Here is a 14377-nt window from a genome sequence, read left to right on the forward strand (position 1 = left end):
TCTGAAAACCCAAACTTCTGCCCAGGCTGAAATTTATTCTCAATTGGTATCTAATCTTCCAGACATCTAATTTTCTCATCATAGACTTATTGTTTGAGAAGTTTGTGAAGTTCCCAATTTTCTGAGATAAAATTGGGGAGAGGTAGAAACATGCTTTTAATTAAGGATGAGGCAGCCTTAAGGAAAAGCTATTTAAATGACCAGAAGCCTAAAGAGTCTACTATTGCCCGTGAAATGCTCAGCCATTGGCTATTCCAAGAAGTTAAAAATCCCAGAATTTCTCTTGTTAGGTGCAGAGAGAGATTAATGGCCAGAGATATGAATATTAGACTAAACCCTCTATCAAAGTAAGGTAATTTTTGGTTACCTTACCATAATTAACTGAGAACAGACACATTCAAATAACCAATTTCAGTGTTTTTAAATTTTTGAGTTTTTTTATATCAGCCAATAGTGGGCTAAATCAAGTTAATTTCCACTAATTAGGCCAGTATGCACACAAACAGCAGCTTTGTTTTTCTTTGCAGAAATTTTTCTAGCAGGTGAGAGTGTTCAACTGTCTTTGCAAGGCAGATGTTTTTGTTGTATTTCAGTGTCTTTATATTCTAGGCATCCATGTCAGATGCTTCTACATTTACCTGAAAGACTGATGTGATGGGGAGATTGTGTGGAAGTACAGAAAGTGTGACCATTTGAAATGATTTATAGATCCATTGCTCAGCCATACAATACTATGTGTTCTATGATCACACATAGATACGCGAAGTATCTGCAGTTACCCTTAGAGGAAGAAGCACTAATCTTTAAAGACAAAGGAAAAAACCCAAGAGGTGGGTTCTTGAAACAATTAACAAGGGATAATCACTGAAAATTCATCTGATATGTTGTTAAATATAGCTATAATCTTAAATATCTTATATTTTCATTGGATGAAGTCTCAGTTGAGAAAATCAAGCTAGAAAAAAACACAGAAATTAGCTGGAATATTTGTATGTATTTGGTGTTAGTATTACAACATGAAAGATATTTATTGTCCATTTTCCCAAACAACAAAGAGAAATGTAGCATATTACAAATAAATTTGTGGATTGATAATCTTGAATTATGGGTTAATTATATTTTAAATGATATGTTAATATTTATAATTTCTTTTATATTTTTAAATTAGATAATTTAAAATTGTAGATCATGTCAAGTTTGCTACAGTATAAAGGAATATGTGCCCATTCTGTTCTGGCAGCTTGATATGGGCCTTTATATGCAGATATTTATAATTATCACGGCAACCATGTTTCAACATATTATTCTTTTTATCCTGAACTATGTCTATACTTTTTGTCAGATTGACAAAATCCAGATGATTTGTTCTGATACAATGTTCATAGTAAAGCATTAAAAAACATTAATTATCACCATCATTTATTGAGCCTGTACGAGGTGCCAGGGAGGGTTCTAGGTGCTTTAATTCCAATAAAATGATGGCGCTAAGCAGTAGGCACTGTTGAGATCCCAATTCTAAAAATGATGAAACTGAGGCACAGAGAGATTTATTAACTTGTCCAAGGTCACCCATTCAGTGGTGAAGCTGGGATTCCAACACAGGCAGTGCAGCCCCAGAGCTCACATTGCTCACTGCTGTGTTCTGTGCTTTCTTCAAGGATGCTTGGGATCATAAATAGGAACACGCTGAATGATAAACCTGTGATCACTCTTTGATCTCTGTAATTATCAAATCTCATTCCCACTGGATAGTGTTTCTCCAGTGACAGTGATAAGGGTGAGAAATTGTGTTTACTTATGAAAATATGAAAGAAGAAATAAAAGTCAGCAGAGGAGAATAAGGCAAGACTACACAAAAAGTATCACAGGTGGTTACACTCACAAGGGTTCTGAGAGCATCTAGTTTGATCTCTATCGTCCAGTGAGCACACTGATACAGACTTGTAACTACATTTAGAAAGTGACCCAGACACATGTCTTCTCACACTGAGCTTGGATTTTTCCCTTGAGTGTGCTGCTGTTTGGAATCCGGGCACTGAAATCCTATTTTTGAGCACTCTCAGTACATAAGCATTATAAGTAAAACCATATCCCATTGTACTCTGCCTCTCCTTTTAGTGTCTATTTTCTCCTCCATCACTACTTAGCTCACCCCAAGTGTTTTGGAGAAAAAATACTAGCTGTTAACCTGCCAATGTAATAGTTGGTGGTAGTCATGAGTCATTTCAATTCTAAAATGTATTCTGAAATATGGCTATGTAGTGTATGTGTGTTAAGCATTGTGGTATAGGTAAACATTAAAAGAAGAGAATTATAACTCCTTAAGAACCTGATAGTCAAAGAGATGACATAATTGCTGCAGGGAACAACGGGCTAAGTATTTTGCAATTATTTGACACTGTCCAGATTCCAGGGCCTTGGACTTTAATGAGAGATTCATGAAGACCAAACAGCCTTTGAAATGGGAGGGATTGAATATCTAAGAGTTGGCTATCATAGTATTAAGGGAGTTAATCCAGAAAAGATGTTAGTTTTGATGCTGCCTGGGTCTATTGTAAAGGTACTCACTACAAATTTTGCCAACTCAAAGGACTGACTCTATGCCAATTTACTTAGAGTTTGTTGTCACCACTGAAGAGTAAGTTTCTAGAGAGCAGGGACCCTTACTTGCTTGTCTTTGTTGACTTCTGTGTCATGAACTGACCTAGTTTCAATAAGGTTCTATTAAAGTTATGACTGCCTCTTGGGTCTTTGACTACACTTCTCTATAGAAGATCCACTAAGACATAGAGATATAACCTCTTATTTGTGGTCCCAACAAAATCATCTGAGGAGAAATAGAACTGTCAAGAGAAGGTGTGATGAGCTTTTGGAAGAAGAATTCAGTAGATATTTACCAAATGCTTATTGTGTGCAAACCACTGTAGACATACAGACACACAGATATGCTCTGTAATGTAACAGATATATTCATAGTCATGTTCACAATCTCATTACAGGTCTGGGTCTCCTGATCTCTCATCCCTGACACTGGCCTCACAGATGACTAAATGGGACATAGCAACAATCTAACAGAATTTGTTCTCCTGGGCCTCACTCAGAATCCTGAGGGGCAAAAAGCATTATTTGTCTTGTTGTTACTCATCTACATTGTGATGATGGTGGGTAATCTGCTCATTATGGTGACTGTCTTTGCCAGCCCCTCCCTGGGCTCCCCCACATACTTCTTCCTTGCTTATCTGTCCCTCATGGATGCAGTTTACTCCACTGTCATTTCACCCAAATTGATTAGAGGCTTACTCTGTGGTAAAAAGACAATCTCCTTCTCAGTTTGCATGGCATAGCTCTTCCTAGAACATTTATTTGGGGGCTCTGTGGTCTTCTGCCTGGTGGTGATGGCCTATGATCACTCTGTGGCCCTCTGTAAGGCCCTGCACTACTTGACCGTCATGAATTGGCAGGTTTGCATCCTGTTGCTGGTGGTGGCCTGGGTTGGAGGTTGCCTGCACTCCATGGTTCAACTTCTCTTTGTGTAACATCTCCCCTTCTGTGGCCCCAATGTCATTAATCACTTCATCTGTGACATGTACCCATTGTTGGAACTTGCCTGTACTGACACTCACCGTGTGGGTTTCACTGTGGTTGCCAATGGTGGAGCAATCTGTATGGTCATATTCATCCTTCTACTAACATCCTATGGGGTCATCCTAAATTCCCTTAAAACTCATAGTCAGGAAGGGAGGTGAAAAGGCCTGTCTACCTGCAGTTCCCACATCACAGTGGTGGAACTCTTCTTCATTCCCTATAGTTTCATGTATGTGAGACCTGTTTCCAACTTTCCCATTGATAAATCCATAACTGTGGTTTATACTGTCATCACTCCCATGTTGAACCCTTTAATATACACCTTGAGAAACTCAGAGATGAAAAGTGCTATGGCAAAACTCTGGGACAAAAAGTTAACTAGGTAGAATAAGAATGTGTCACCCACACTGAACACATTTGTCACTAATCCTAAAGGCAATGACCAGGCAGGACATTCTAACAATGGATGATTTAGCCAATTCAACAGACTCCACAGAGATGCTTTTCTTTATTTATACAAAAGCATCAAAAAAGTAGAATAAACTGTCCTTTAAGGCTTGAATCAATCTAATAGGCAAGTTCTGCAGGATGAATAAGAGACACAGGTTTTTGTCCTATTACAAGAAAAAATAAACTAAGTTCACCCTGTAACTTTATTTTTCACAGTTTATACTAAAATGGGACTATAGAAGGGAGAGTTGTGAAAAGCAAGCTAACCTTCAAAATTTTCTTTCACCCAAATTTTGGGAAAACAATTGGGCTAATATTTAGAACAAATTTCTGAGGGCCAAAAGAATGGTTTTTAAATTTTAAAGTGTTAAAATTATTTTTTTTGGCACAGCAAATTTCTGTAGCTGCATAATGCATTCATCTTTAAGATGACTTCTGTTACTCAGGTCAATGTCTTTGAGTTTGTAGTACAGGATATTCAGATGGGAGAAGTTATTGTGTTCATTTAAAGACATGATCAGTGAGCTGTTTTGTTAGATGGGATGTGGTTGAGATGAAAACAGATTCTGGTTCTTGATTAGAGGATAGAAAACCACACTAATCCAAGATGTCAATATATTTTCATGCGCTTCTTCACTAGTTATATGAGCATTTTTGCTGCTCTTCAAACAGTAGACAGAACTTCTTATTTTGTCTTGGAGATACTGAAGATATAGAAAAGAGATGTGTTATTTTGCATAAGCAGTGTATTCCCTAAAAGTCATATTCAACTTAAATACTTTTTACTTTCAGACTTAATAATAATTTGTTTCTGTGTAAACAGAATTTTGTTTTTCAATTTTATGTAAAAAAAAATCAGGTTTTTTCTCAGTGTGCAGTCCCTTCTGGAATATCTCAAATTAGGAAGAAGATAGATTTGCTCTCATTGTATTATGGAATGTTATCTTGCTTTTTAAGGATTTTCTTTTCTAAAATAAATGTTTTAGAATTTTTCTTACTTAAAAATTTTATTATATATTTTCATGCATATCCATTAATATATGCAATTTATATCTGTTTTGTAGTATCTTACCCAGAATATGATCAATATCACTGAAACTACCAATGTATATTGCCCTGACTCCCTTCCTCTGCCTCTTCCCAGAGATAATCTCAATGCTGAACTCTTTGTTAACCACTGTTAAGAACAGTTTAACTATAGATGTATGTATTCTTAAAGTATATTATTTGAAGTTTCATGTTCTTTATTAAAATTACTCTGTGTAGTATGTGGCTTTCTGGATCTTTTCTCAACAATGTCAATTAACTTTTCTAATATTTGTTCATGTGATTGGACATTTCTCTAGTCCCACCATTTCCCCTGCTGTATGTTATTCCATATCTGAATAGACCATCCAGTCAGTGGTCATTTGGGTTGTTTCCAATTTTTGATAATGCACATGATGCTGCTATAAACATCCTGAAAGAATCGTCTTTCTGTTAAGTAGTATTACAAGTTCACAATCACAGATAGTTGCAATTTTCTTCTAAACCTGTATTATCAGGTGAATTCCTGTTAGCCATATGAAGCAGATCCGTAAGTCCATGTCACAACCAACACTTGATACTGTCAGATGTTTAATGTTTTTGAAAATCTAATGAGTATAAGACTATGACTGTATTATGGTTTTATTTTTCAATGCTTACTGCTACTGAATTTGAACATATTTGCATGTTTATTAAACATTCATTTTTTCTCATCTTCTATTCAACATGTATTCATGCTTTTGTCAGTTTTTCTAGTAGGTTATCATAAATTTATTGGAGTTCTTTAGGAATTCTCTGTACTAATTCTTTTTTTGTTTGTATGCATTGCAAAAGTCTTTTCCCAGTTTTTGGTTTTACTTTTCTACATATCTCTCATATATTTGGATGAATGGGAACTTCTAAATGTAATCAAATTTCTCAGTGTTTATGTGGATTTAAGTTAGCACTTCTATGTCTTTCTTATCATATCATTTCTACAGTATGGCCAGAAAAATGTCAATCTATATTGTCTTCTAAATATTTCAAAAGTTTGCATTTTTTAGTTTCCAACTTTAATCCATTGAACATTGATTTATATATATGCTGTAAAGTGCCCTTTTCATTTTTTTTCCAGTGTAGATAGCCAATTGTCTAAGCACCACTTATTGAATAATCCATCCTATCACATATTGAGTTTTCATTTATGTCTGATTCTAGTTCTGGTTTATTTATTACTGTCAACTGATTAATTTTTCTAAACTTGTGTTAATTTATGTAAGTTTATAATAAGTTTTTATGTCTGATAGGACAAGTCTTTCAATCTTTTTTATGAAGTGAAAAAAGTCTTGTTTCCACATACATTTTAATTCAGCTTGTCATGTTGAAAAAAAGCCATTGGGATTTTTATATTGAAATTGCATTGAAGCCATTAATAGTTGACCCTTCCAACACCAAATATAGCATAAATCTGCACCCAATTAGGCCTTTGATGTTCTTAAAATTTGAAAAAATTCACAAATATTCTTTTTCATATTTTTAATAAATGCTTTCCTATGTATTCTTGTTGTTCTATTCCACAGCATTACTGAACATAGATATTTATAAATATTTCTAACTTTTTATAAGCAAAATTATATCTTATTTTATGTCAATAATTTGCTTTATTTACTTAATAGTGAAGTATTTTGCCATTGGTACATTTTTGTGAATTGCTTTTTCATATATTTCATCCAATTTAATTGGCATGTTCAAAATGTTTTATTGACTTAGGAAAGATTTTATGTTTTAGTATAAAACAAAAAATTTCTCCTAGATAGTGTTTTGGTAGTGTGGAAGTGTTATACTTTTAATGTTGTTGATCACTATTATCAGAGTTTCTGCCTTTTAACTTCAATATTATATAATAATTTATAATTTTTTTCTACTTTACTTATGTCTTTGTATTTTAAAGCATTAAGTACACATATGTGCACACATGTGTGGGGGAGATTTTACAGAAAGTGAGAAAATGTATGTGTATGTTTGTGTGTGTGCCTATGTATAAAGAATTTAAATCTACTTTGCAAATTGTTATCTGTTACCTTAAAACAAAATTTTCAGCACAGTTTCCAAAAATCTTACCTACTTACCTAATTTGATATGTCATGTTTACTATGTTTAATGTCCAAATGCTTTTGTATTTATTTGTAGGATATTTTCCTTTGACCAGTTGCTTATTCCTAAGCCAATACTCCATCTTTTTTAGTTCTTGTAAGTAGATTTTAATATCTGCTAAGAGACCTATAACTCAATACTCTTATTAAAGACAAGATTTTGTGTTTTGAACAATTATTTGTCATGTAAATGTTAGAATAATTTCAGAAGTTGTAGAAACTATGAAAATTTTGACTGACAATATATTAAATGTCTAATTAATTAGGAAAATAATTGATATCTTGTTCATGTTGAATCATTCTCCATGGAAATATGAAAATATCTGTGTTTATTTAGGTCTTCTTTGATATTCTTCAGTAATTCCTTTGTTTTCATCATACAGATCGTTCACATCTTTCTTTTTAAATGTATATTTTATAATTTGGATTATACTTATGAAAAATATTTTTCCACATTCTATTTTCTAAATAATTATAGCTAGAATTCAAGAAAATAACTAAGAAATATTTATCAATTTACTCTTGAATTCAGCCACTTTACTGAACTCTTATTTAGTATGAAAGATCTTCAGTTAACTCTTTTGGGTTTGCTAGAAAGATAATGTTATCTTAATGATTTTTCTTTCTAATAACTTTCTTCAAATATTTTATATCACATTTCTCCTTAATATATCATTATATTACTTGATATAGGAAAACATGGGGTAATGACTGTGAATAGAGAAATCTTGATTCATTTTTAGCTTCAATGGGGATGTGTTCATTAAAAATTATCATCCCCACCCTGTATGTCAGTGTCCTGACGGGAACAGATACCACTCTTCAAAGGAACTACTGAAAACTATTTACAAAGAGTTTTCAAGATCAAAGAATTTTGGGGTCTTTGATTTGCATTTTCTTATTATTTACTGATGTTGAACATTTTTTTTTCATATGCTTCTAGTTTTTTTGTTATGTTTTCTTCAGAGAAATGTCTATTCAAATCCTTTTATAAAATGTTAAACAAAGATTGAATTGTAAGGCTTCTTTTATCAGATATATGGTTTTCAAATGTATTTTCTCATTCTGTGGCTTATCTTCACTTTACTGATTTTTATCCTTTGAAACCCAGCAGTTTTAGTTTTAATGAAGCTAAAATTATTTACTTTTCCTTTTATTGTTTATGGTTTTGGTGTCATATCTTAAAAAATACTGCATAATTCAAGATTATTAATATTTACTCATATTTTATACTAAGAATCAGTGGTGTTGGCTCAGATTTTTTCTTTAGTCCATTTGGAGTTAATACTGTACATGATGTAAGGTAAGTTTCTTAATCTGTTAAGGCTGCTGTAACAAAATATCACAGACTGGGTAGTTTATAAACAACAGAAATGGATTTCTCAAAGTTCTGGAGGCTGGAAGTCTGAGATCAAGGTGTAAGCATGGTTGGGTGAATGCTTTTTTCCAGACTGCAGACTTTTATTTGTATCCTCATGTGGCAGAAGGAACTAGGAATCTTTGAGGGATCTTGTTTAGAAGAGCACTAATTCCATTCATGAGGGGTCCTTCCTCATGTTGTAACCATCTTTCAGAGGACCCACCTACTAATACTATCACCTTTGGGGATTAGGAATTCCACATATGGATTCTGAGGAGACACAGAGACTCAGACCATAGCAGTAAGAATCCAGTCTCATTCTTCTATCTGTGGATATCCAATTGTTCTAGAACCATTTGTTGAAAAGACTATTCTTTCACCTTTTGACTTGTCTTGACACCCTTGTCAAAAATGAATTGACCATAAGCATAGGGATTTATATCTAGACTCAATTCTGTACCACTGAGCCATCTGTCTGGCCTATGTCAGTAACAATATCTTGATGACTGTATTTTGTAGTAGTCAGGAAACCAGGCAATTCTTTTTCAAGATTGTTTTTGATGTTCTGTCTCCTTTCCATCAAACATCATGACTCTTTCCTCCTAAATATATCAGCATGTATATACTATAAGAACAAAGATATTTTCTTGCATATATACAGAGAATTATCAAATTAAGTATAACATTTATACTATATTACTGCCAAATATATGCCCATATTCAAACAGCACCAACTATTCTAATGAACTCTACAGTATTTTTTTTCCTAGTCCAAGGTCAAATCTTAGATCATTTATTGAATTTGATTGTTACTTCTCTGTAGTTTATTTTGACCTGTTCCTCAGAACTTCTGTGACTTTTTTCTGCATTAACATTTTGAGGGCTATCTCCCACTTGCTTTGTAGGATAACTCTCAATCTGAATTTGGTAATTCCCTATGATTAGATTCAAGTTATGCATATTTGACAGGCTGCTACAACATGCTTCATCTTTGCCTGCACCTAATTATTGGTTGATGTAAATGTACAAAGTTCCAGCCAATTTGCCTTGATTTGGGACATCTTTGAGACTGTCCTGACCTTAGCACTTCTTATATTGACTGAGACATTTGTTGCAACTGCACTTCTTATTGGTTTCTTTCTCTGTTCAATCGTTTTCAATGTTTTGTTATAAGTGTTATTCTCCAAGTCATACACCAATAAATCTTCATACAGATCTTTGTGTCAGAAACTATTTCCTACAAAATCCAACCCACAAAATTTTGTAACAGTTTTCTTTTTCTTCCTGGTTCTTTTGGAATGACCATGAGTTAAATTGTAGTGATACTCATTTTCTGGTCTATTTTTACTGTAGCTTTATATGGAGTTACACTGATTTTGCTTTCTCTTCATTTTGAAGTCCTGCAGTAAGCCTTCTATGTCAACAGGATAAAAGTAGATGGTTTTGGGTGTCTTACAAAATTTCTAGTTCTGAGTAGACTATTTTTTAAGCATAGTATTTTTTTAAATAAGAAAAGAAGCATTGTTGTAATTTAGTTTTTGTCATTTTTGTTTGTTTCCTCAGGATCTCTATTTCTTCTTCTTAATTCTTTCTTTTACTTTACCATCTTTTACATTAGCTTCTTCTATTCCTCTTCATCCTCATCTCCCCCAGAAGTGATGCTCTTTTGAAAACATCATCTTAGCTCCTACACACTGTCAAGTTCTTTCTCTGTACACTCTGACTTGCCAGATCGCAGATCTTTTTCTTTAATGATTTAAAAGTTGTGTGTGATTTACTCTTTAGTAAATGTAAGTAGGGCTGTGGTCTACCTTCCTTGGGATTGTTACTTCCTTATTCTGTTCTCTGCACCCATTTCAGGTTTCCTTCACTCTCCTCTTAGGCTTGGACCATAAGCTCCAGAGATCTCTCTGCTGGAATTTGATGTTTATTTCTTTAGGGTTAATTTGAAATTTGTGTATTCTCAGTGACTTATTTATGCTGTATGTGTTAGTTATGTGTGATCTTATGTGCCGATTGTATTGTATTGTATATTGTGTTAGATTATGTGTACAGAATATTGTCTATGCTGTTGTGTGTTTTGTTAGGTAGTTTGTAGAAACATTCAGATTTAGGGACCTGCCATAGCTAAATAAAAGACATCTAAATTTAGCTTTTAAGTTTTCCTTCTTAGATTAATTTATAATAATCTCTTTCAAATTATAAGTCCTAATTACCTGTTTCTGCATTCCTTTTTAAGAAAGATTGTTTTCTTTCGGACAATGTTCTGAGTTGAAATTTTGTATGTGGACATTATTTGAGCTAAATTGAAATTTTATTAAGTTGATTAGCCATAATCTCCCTCAGTAAATCTGCCATACACAAAGTCTTCGCCTTTTACTTCTCTCCAGTACCATCTTGCTTTTGAGGATTTCAAGTATACACTGGTTAAATGAAAATAAAAATTCTTGTTTACACAACCTTATGTTTTTGCTCTTAATAAATGACTTACTCTTTGGTATTAGAATGCAATTTTCCCTCTTAATTCCCCTAAAGTGATTGGCAGCAGAAGCCTCTGAAGATATACAATGTGCTGGTAGGATTTACAGAAGATCTCAGTTCTCTAGAGCATGGTTCCTCAGTGAATTTAATCTTGAACAAGCAGCCCTGGGGACAAACTGTTTTAACAACTCTGAAGTGATTTACTGTTCATTGTTGATTAAGTGCCCAGTCATAGCTTCTCTTACCGGGGGGAAGATTTCTCCTTGAGTAGTAATGTTATGGTCAAAATGTAAAATATAAACCATTACTTTCCTAGGCATGAATCATATTAAAATAATCATATAAATGCTTAAAAAATACCCCAAGTAAAACCTATCTTTTTAATTATTTAGCTCTCTGCATTATTGACTGAAATATTATTAAAGGTTTGTTCAATTAATTTGGTCAGTTCAACATAATAATGCTTTAAATTTGTTCTTGATATATATTTTCAGTGACAGCTTTCAAATTTGATGGCTTATCAGTCATATCAACTATATATTCCTGAAGCCAGCTCTGAATAATTCAATAATTTAAACTGTAAAGTGTTTATAAAAGTTGAAGAATATGGTCATGTCTTGTGGAGGCAGAGAGATATATGCTTACGTGACAAAGTGATTAAATGTATCCTGATCTTTTCTCTGCAGTCACACGAGGGTTGATGTGATGGAAATCCTGCCTCACCTTCATTGAACTAAACCTTCATCTTCGAGGACCAAAGAGAATTGGTGAAGCCTGGATTTGGAACAAGTGACTGAAGAGGAAATAGAAAACTCAGGTAACAAATTCACAAAAACTCTTCCCTTTGATGAGAATAGGGAAAACTGAGTTACTTGAAATAAATTCTGTATCTATCTTATGAAGCATGTTTTATCATTTAACCTCGAATATTTTATGACAGAAGTTCCAGGAACAAAACAGTATGAATGTTTACTCTATTCTGTATAATACTGTTGGAATAAATACAATGACAATAATTTTCTCCAATATTTTGTATTACAATTGTTTAAATGCAAACTGAAATACAGACTAATCATAGCCGAGCATAACAAAGTATAGCAGGACATATATATGGTCTTCACAATAACCTTTTAGATTGTTTTATATAATTTAGGGAATCTGACAATTACTTATTTTGCATGTTAATATATTGAAGATAATAATAAGGATTATGATAGCTCTTTACAAATTGTTTTCTTGAGCATACTATTTTTGAATGTTCTTGTGAAATACCAAAAATTATGATTTTGGACAGTTTCTGTCCGGTGTTATTCCTTTGAGCTTTTTCACTTATGTTCTCATAAATTAAAACTTTTTTTTCCTTTAAAATAAGTTATTGGATCTTGGTGGACAAAAGGCTGAAATGAGATGCTCTTTACTCAATCAAACCTGCAAATACCTCTGCAGGCTTAGACATAAAACCCAGCATGGAAATAATACTTATTTCACAATGAGGTCAGAAATGATAACTGAAACCATGGAATCCTTAAGATAAGCTACCTGTGTAAGCAGGGGAAATGGCTGAAAGCCTAGTAGAAGGCTTTGTGTTGGAGGATGGTGATTGACGTTCAGAAGGCTTAGCAGAGGTCAAGTTGGCAATGTCAGGTGTTTCCCCAAGTTTACTTCATTCAATTAAGCTGGAACAACCTGCTCCTGTGAAAGACTTAGTGGCTTTCCTTACACTGGGGGGGCCCAGGCAAAGGGGATGCTTTGTTTCCTCTGTACCAGAAGCAGTGTCTGGGATAATTTAAAAAAAAGGCATTGAGTTGATTTTCATGGAGTCTCTGTGGGAAACTTCTGCACAATATAATGGCTGAGTGTGCTTACTAAATACATTTAAAAGAGACAGAAGTTGTAGGTATTTATCTACATGTATAAGCCAACCATTGCAACCTAAATTCTTTTCAAACTTAGGTTGTTTCTGAATGGGATGACCATTTGTCTGTCTGCCACATGAACTGAGCTGGTTTTCTTCCTGTTTAGTCTAATCTACTGTTGATTGCTTTGACCCCTGCCCAGTTGAGGGACAAAATGCTCTGGGTTGAGGGCTTTCTTAAGAGTGCCTATGTTCTCAGCACAAGGTTGTTTGAGCTAGGTAGACTTCAGGGTAGAAAAGTGCCCTAAATTGCTTCCTTAAAAAGTAAGTTTCATATCCTTGACAATTTTTTCTTTTTTCTTTGTGTGTCACTTTTTTTCCTTTTTGAAATTTAAAAAGTCTTCTTTTTTAGCTAAAGTAATTATTTTACAAACATGAGTGAACTTTGTGGGGGAATAGAAATGGGACATACCCTGACTGCAGCAAATGATCAGATTACAGAGATAAATTGATATATGAGAGTTTCCGGAATACTGGGTAATTACAGCACATACCTTCAGGAAATTCACACACATGCACACAGACACCCATTCATGTCCCTGCATATGTGTGTGTGATTATATAGATTTTAATTGTAAGAAAGATTTGGGAGATAAAACCTATTTTTAAGCTGAATATCACTAATGCCATTATCAATGTGCATACCATTTACGATACATTTCTGAAAATCATAATCCTAATAACTTTTCACTAGTCAGATACTGGGCAAAATAAATATGGACAAAAATGATTTCATCCAGTAGTTCCTAAACTGGCTAATTTTTGGATTCACTTGGGCACAGCCAGCCCTCCTAAATCACAATCTTCAAAACTGAGATCCAGCAATCTATAGTTTAACAAGCTCCCCAGATGATTCTCTTAGTCAAATTTGTGGAGCCTAAAAAGCATCAGTTTAGGATAGTGTCACTGTGTTCTGATCAGTTCGATGTTGAAACAATTGTGCAGTTTACTGAAGAACCATTATGCCTGGTTTTTGTGATGCAAGTGAACACTGTAGTCCAAAACTGCCTCATTGGTGCTTCCCAGTATAGTCCCCTGACTTAGGCACTGTGAGTTCCATTTTACAGGTGAGGGAACTGATATTGTTAAAATAATTGATCATAAAGTTAATAATTAGGAAAACCAGGATTCAGTCCCAAGCTTTCTGGCTACATGTCTAGGACTCCCAGCACATTGACTCCTGGTAGCCTTGAGGCAGAACTCTTTAGAGGACTTTTCCAGTAAGATCTCTAGTTTAGATCTAGCATTTTGTCATCCCAAATAACTTTTGACAGTGTTGTATCAGTTTAGAATACATTTATTGATTTGCTATATGTCTAACTTTGTGTTGGATGATGGGTTAGGCCTCAGAGGGAAGAGTTTTACCCTCAAAGAGTCTTGTTGGGGAGGAAAGATTTACTTGGGACGAGAGATGGAAGCAGCAGCTTA

The 14377-nt window shown here is 34.0% G+C and overlaps 1 pseudogene; it reads left to right on the forward strand.

Moving 5' to 3' along the window:
* Positions 1-3050: 3050 nt before the first annotated feature.
* On the forward strand, positions 3051-3996 carry LOC140692192 (olfactory receptor 4A47-like; annotated as a pseudogene).
* Positions 3997-14377: the final 10381 nt, after the last annotated feature.

The sequence above is a fragment of the Vicugna pacos genome, unplaced genomic scaffold, assembly GCF_048564905.1.
Source record: "Vicugna pacos unplaced genomic scaffold, VicPac4 SAC-SAT, whole genome shotgun sequence".
Classification (NCBI taxonomy): domain Eukaryota; kingdom Metazoa; phylum Chordata; class Mammalia; order Artiodactyla; family Camelidae; genus Vicugna; species Vicugna pacos.